General features: G+C 40.7%; 1 protein-coding gene across 4 annotated transcripts in view; it reads left to right on the forward strand.

Annotated features, from left to right (window-relative positions):
- The window catches only part of LOC127065129 (semaphorin-2A-like), a 334,076-nt gene that overhangs the window by 142,145 nt on the left and 185,314 nt on the right, over nt 1-6,617 (forward strand). The gene's annotated exons all lie outside the window — the stretch shown is intronic.

Consider the following 6,617-nt stretch of genomic DNA (forward strand, 5'->3'; position numbering starts at 1 on the left):
ACTACGACTATCTCACCATCACCATCACCATCACCAACGCCAGTACCGTCGTCATCCTCGCAGCTGTCGTAGGCGTGTGCTCTTACCCTGCAGCGTCAAAGGGCCAACGGCATTTTCAGTTTTCAGCCATGCACAACGACGTGATAATCGAGTGTACTACGCTTTTAGCATTAATGGACAAGTACGCGGCTCGGCCCTGTTCTAGAAGAGATGACTGCGCGAAGAAGAAGGATACAAAGAGCGAGAGCAAGAGTGTGTGTGTGTAAGAGAGAGTGGAAGAGAGAGAGGTAGAGAGAGAAAGGGAGAGAGAGAGAGAGAGAGAGAGAGAGAGAGATGGAAGATAAACGAGCGACGAAGTGAGATACTGAGAGTGAAAATAGAATGAGAGGAAGAGAGAGAGAGAGAGAGAGAGAGAGAGAGAGAGAACACGTGCTATGCCTCTACTATCACTACCACTACGGACAATCGCGTGATAACCGAATTACTTGCTACATTGCGTTCGCCAACATGGCGATGTGATTTTGCGAGAAGGAAGCAACGTGAAGTAAAGGGATGGCAAGTATGAAAGAGAAAGAGAGAGTAGGAGAACGCCGACAAATGCGCTGTCTCGTCTGGTGGTACGTGCAGCGCACCCTTCACCTTCGTTCTCTTTCGCACGTAAATCGTCTGCCAAAGGTGTCGGCAGTGCCATTCTCCTCTCACCTTCTCTCGTTGCCGACCTTCGACCTTCGAAAATCGTATTATCACTTCGCGGTCTTCGCTCGTGTAATCTACGGCTTGGATAATTTTCATGTCTCGTTTGTCTTTTTATCGAAAAATTATTATCTGCAATATATTTATCTATACCATTAGATTTTAGTATCTCTTCGTTTTTTCTTTTCTTTTCTTTTTTTTTTTTTTTGTCAATACGAGAAATTAAATTCGTAAAGTCGATTTGTTGCAATAAAATTGTTTTTTTCTTTTTTTCAACGATCGCGTTTACGCTTACTCATCCGGTTACTTTTCTTTCTTTCTTTCTTTTTTTTTCTTTTCTCTTTCTTTTTTTTTTTTTTTAATCTCTCCATTCTCCACGAAAGAAAAAAGGTTTCGGTGAAGAGGGTATAGAGTACATTTAGAAAAGCAGAAGGTCTAGGAAAGAAAAAGCAAACTCCCCCGTTTTCTTCGAACTTTGACCACACCCCTGCCCACGGCTCATTAGCCGAAAAGCTACGCTCTCTTCTAAGCCAACCCCCATACCCACCCCTCTGATTTCGATGAAACAGAATCTCCCTTCGAGAGGAGGGTACGCGAGCTCGTTTAACGACGTCGTCGTAGTCGTCGTAGTCGTCGTCGTAGTCGTTCACTACTGCAAAATCCCTGCCGCACGGAGTGTCTGTTTGCACGAAAAACGAGAACAAGCTATCCTGCGTCGTCCTAATCACAGAGAGGTTGTGACAGCCAGGGCCTACGAGGCCAGAAGAAGAGGGGAGAATAAAAAGAACGCTAATAGCTTCGGCAAACATTTATCTTTATTTTCAACGATACATTTCTCTTTTCCTCTTCGAAAAAAAAAACTCTTTTTCTTTTCCTTTAATACAACAACTAATTATATTTATGCACGTAATAATTACGTTCGTATGTAGGTGTGATTAAAGAAAAAAAAGAAGAAAAAAAAAGAAGAAGAAGAAAAAGAAGAAACAAAAAATTCCTTCCGAAAGGAAACAAATTTTCTTTACGAAAAATATTTGTTTAAAATATATTTAACAATTAAGAGAACTTTAATATTCAAACAATAATATAACATTCTCGTATATTCGAGCCTAGCTAACGCGTAACAGCTTCTCGTAAAGCGCATCCTCTCAGTCTAGACTCATATTTAAGGATAGACTCAGCTTCACCCTCTCTTCTTCTTCTTCTTCTTCTTATTCTTTTCTCTCTCTCTCTCTCTTCTTCCTCCATTTTCTTTCCCTCGCGAGGTTAGTGCCTCAGACGCGCAAGCAGGTGGCTTTTAGAAACTTCAAAGGGTCTTTCAAACCGCACGTTGTGCCTTCACGATCCTTTCTACATCGGCGTCCGCACGAAGCGAACTCTCGCTACCTCGTGTGAGTAGGTATATAAGCGAGAGCTGTACGCCGCCGTGGAAAACCACGAGACTCGGAAACCACCATCGTAGCCCCAGTGTAGTGTAGGGGTAACTCTACCTAGTTGTATTTCTTTTTCTTTTTTATTTCTTTCTTTTTGTTTCTTTTTCTTTCTTTTCTTCTTCTTCTTCTTTCTCTAGTTTTTTCTTTTTTTCTTCTTCGGAAAAAAAGTGGGAAAGATCTCGGACGTTAAGGGTTGCGTCTTGCTCGAGCAAACGATCTCTTATCTCTTAGAACATTTTCTTCCAACGACGATCCACTCCGAAAGTAAGAACTTCTCTAATATTAAAATATAATTTTCGTAATGCATATTAAACATTTCGAACGGATCAAATTTCCATGGAGTTGAAAAATGTTTGAAAAGATCGATCGTTGAGAATATTTTATTATATTCTAATTTGATAATATAAAAATTTAATGAATTATTCATTGTATAAAACTCTTAAAGAATTCTGCTTTTGGTTTTTCTTTTTTTTATTTCCTTAAGTGAAAACGATTGAAATAGGATTGGTACAGTAGGATTTTTCAACGCGGTTAAGTGCTAATACAAAGATCGTTCCGGAGAAGTAGAAAAGTATTTGAACGGAAGGTTGCTCGTTCCACGTGAATTTAGCAAAGTCCGAGCTTCCTATAGGGGTGCTTGAAATGGCCATCAAAGTGGAGCACCGATGCCTTTTCGCTTGCTCGTTGCAATTGTGCTAACGAGACGCATCCGATACCGTTCTCTATTCTTTTCTCTTTTTATCCTTTTCTTTCTTTCTTTCTTTCTTTCTTTCTTTCTTTCTTTTGTTCTTTCTTTCTTTCTCTCTTTCTCTCTCCTTCTTTCCTTTCTTCCTTCCTTCCTTTCTTTTTACTTTTCTTTTCTAACCGTCTACGCTTCGAACGGAAAAGTATCGTAAAAGAAGGCAGAGTAGGATGATTGGAAACGCCCGTGCACTGCGAAAAAGTAAGCCACTTGCGAGTTCGTCGAAGCGTGCCTCGATTCAATCGAATTTTCGTATTATCAAGACGACTCTAGACGGTGAATTAGTCGTTGTAAAGATGGGATCGAATTAAATAAAAATCGTTCGATGTGTTGTTCCACGTTTCTCAATTTCAACAATTTCTCGTCAATTATTTTTCGATAAATTTCCTCGATTTATTCGATAAATTTAATGAATCTCGATCGATCACGCCTCGGTAATATCATTAACGATAGAAATGCGTTTGTCCGGGAAATGAATTCGGTCAAGTCCGAATTTCGTCTTTCTCCCCTATTTTAATTTGGCCCCAAACGACGACTTTGACTCTCTTTCGAGTCGATCCTGATTCGAAGGAACCTCTTGGATTTCAATTTCACTTGGAAGAATCCCCCTCGAGTTTGGCGAGTATAGAAATGCGGGATGAGAGGAACTCCACGAGTGCACTCTACGCTCAAGGACGCTCAGGATCAATATTTATAATCTTGATTCTAGACGGCCAAGGGTCTACAGAGTCCGTGCCTGAATCCTCTGAACGAGACTCGAGCCACCCCCTCCGCCCTTCGTAATCCCCTCTCTCTCTCTCTCTCTCTCTCGCATTGATACTCGCATACACACGTATATACGCACACAGAGACACACGAGAGTTTTAGTCTTGTTTTTGAATGTTGTCTATTCACCGTTTATTACAAACCCCGTCGAAACTTTTAACGAAGCAAAACAATTCTCCATCGGGAGTTGCGGTAAACATTTGCAAATATTATGACTAATAATTCTTATACAGTCCTTTCCGATAGTCTACAAATATGTGTATATCCTACGTACGTTTACTCGATATCGATAATGATAATCGTTCTGGAGTTGAAATTCTTCTAATTATCGCTTGAGAAGCATAAGTCTCTTTCTCGAAAAGTAGCTCGATCTCATCGATCTTCGATGGAGAGCAATGCGCTCTCCGTTGAGAAGTCGGATTTCGAAGTAAAGAAGATGAACGAGGAAGAGAGTTAGCGAAAGCCGCTAATTTGACTCAAGGATCCCGGATTAGTCGAAGATCACCAGAGGGTTTTAGTTAGGCCTTTCGTCCTTTCATCTCTCTCTCTCTCTCTCTCTCTCTCTCCGACGACTCTCCCACCCTCTCTTTCTCTTTCTCTCCTTCCACCCCCTCTAAATCGGTTTAATCGAGCTCTAGTTAACTTCGTTAGCGCTAATGCCCGTCGCAATGTGGTTAAGTGGCCATCGCTGCCTCGAGCGATTCTGCCTCCTCGGACATCGAATCCTTTGCCAATTACTTTGCTACCGTCCAAGTTCACTAATTCGATTAATAAATTAGTATGGATATTGCGTTCGCCTGTAAACGATGTTACGTTCGCTCCAACTTTTCGTTTCAAACGATTTCACGTATCGCGTCTTATCCCAGAGAAATCTAAAGAAATATCTACTTGGAGACTTGCGAGCTCATTCGAGTCCAACAGAGACTCTAATGTACCAAATAAACTAATTGTATCAAATAACGACGAATTAAGAATCACACTTATTTCTTATAACGTTGTAAACCATCATTAATTGAAATCAACGAATTATCTCGTACCTACTATACTATATAATATATAATCCAAATAGTGAGAAGCTTAAAAGGAATCATTGCTATATAGGAAGATACGAAAATAACGTCCCGCTCAAATGGAAGACGGTTGGAATCATTGAAGCGAGACTCAGAGTAGTAGTTTCTCGGCTTATGCTTGGAGTAACTTCCGCGTAAATTACAGTTCCACGAACGAGTATCCTAGAAATGGCGGCTTGGTGCGCGAAGCTGGACTGATTAAGCGGATCGCCTTGGTACGGCTTGCGAAGTGCATACTCCTATCTCTCTCACACTCTAGTACTCTCCAAAGAGCGTTCTCGAATACCGACAACATCGAATCTTGGACCGACGGCTTAGAGGAATGCTAAGCATATTCTCTCTGCCTAGCTCTGTCTACCTCTGTCTAGCTCTGTGGTCCTTTCTCTGTACGTCTTCGAACGACCTCGAACGTTCTCCGTTTCCTCTCCTTCAACTCCTTCAACTCCTTTAACTTCATCTATCTCTATCTCTCTCGATCTCTCTCGAAGCTTAAGTAATTTCACCCCTTGTAACCTCCAACTAATTACTTTGGCCCGAATCGACGACAAGTTGCATCAACGCGCGGTTTACACTCGACCTGCATTTTCCTAGTCGATTATCATATTCTCCAATTTTCCAAGTAATGGATAATAATTAAAAAAAATTGTATATATGTATATATATATATACACCCTTTCATATCATTTTCAGTTTAAATCGAAAGAGAAAAGAAGAAAAAGACTTTTTCCAATTACACCAAGCAGATTCGTATTAAACGTTGAAAAGAAACGTGTATACGGTATCGTTTAATATCTGCTAGTAAGATCGAAAAAGAAAGAGAAAGAGAGTGTATTACACGTTCGTATCTTAGGTGAAGAGAACTTTTGATTTACGACCGAGAACCGGTCCAATAGCAGCAACAGCAGCCAAGGCTTTACCACTAAAACACGAAACTTTCTCGAGGACCGAGAACGCTCTATTAGTATCATTCGTTATTTTGTTTCTCTTTTCCTTCCATATTTCTCTCTCTCTCTCTCTCTCTCTCTCTCTCTCTCTCTCTCTCTCTCTCTCTCTCTCTCTCTCTCTCTCTCTCTCTCTTCTGTTGGAAACTATGAAAGAGGAAGCTCTGCAGTTCCTTCGCAGAAAGGCCGAACAAACTCGAAGGATATCCGGCAAAGAAGAGAAACAGAGAAAGAGAAAGAGAGAGAGAGAAAGAAAGAGAAAGAAAGAGAGAGAGAGAGAGAAGAAACCAAGACAGTTTTTCGTCGTGGAAAACTGGTTATTGATACTGCTGCACAAAGTTCTCGGCAAGTTTCCGAGAAGAGCTCGAAACTCTCCCTCTCTCTCTCTTTCTCTTTTTTGTCTCTCTCTCTCTCTCTCTCTCTCTCTTTTCTTCCTCTCTTTCTCTCTCTTTCTCTCTCACTGTTTCTTTCTCTCTTCGTTCGAGCACACCACGATAAAAACATATTTGCTCCAGCCGATGTTAACAACCACCTTTTCCTTTTCTACCCTCTCTCACCCTTACATTCTACCACAACTATACTCGTAACGTTTGTCATTATAACTCGCACGTTTCTATACCATATCAGACAAACTTTTCGGCGAGCTTTGCCTTTTCCCTCTTTGGTAGTATTGGTAATACGATGACACGTGCAATTTTTACACCCAGTGCGTTTTAACTTTTACGAAAGTCCTTCGAATACGTTGGATGGCTCGAGAAGCAATCGTTTGGCTTTGATCGAGAGGAAAAACGAGAGCGATTGGAGTGCCGATAAAAATTTTAAAAAGGAAGGAAAAGGATAGAAAGTGAAATTAGTTTTACTTTCTTTCGCTTCTTCGATTTATTCCGTATGATAAAAGTCAAAACGTTTTTTTTAGCAAACGTGCTTACAAAATTCTACGCCATTGATCTTTGCAAGATCACGTATTGACTTTGTT

The sequence above is a fragment of the Vespula vulgaris genome, chromosome 7, assembly GCF_905475345.1.
Source record: "Vespula vulgaris chromosome 7, iyVesVulg1.1, whole genome shotgun sequence".
Lineage (NCBI taxonomy): Eukaryota > Metazoa > Arthropoda > Insecta > Hymenoptera > Vespidae > Vespula > Vespula vulgaris.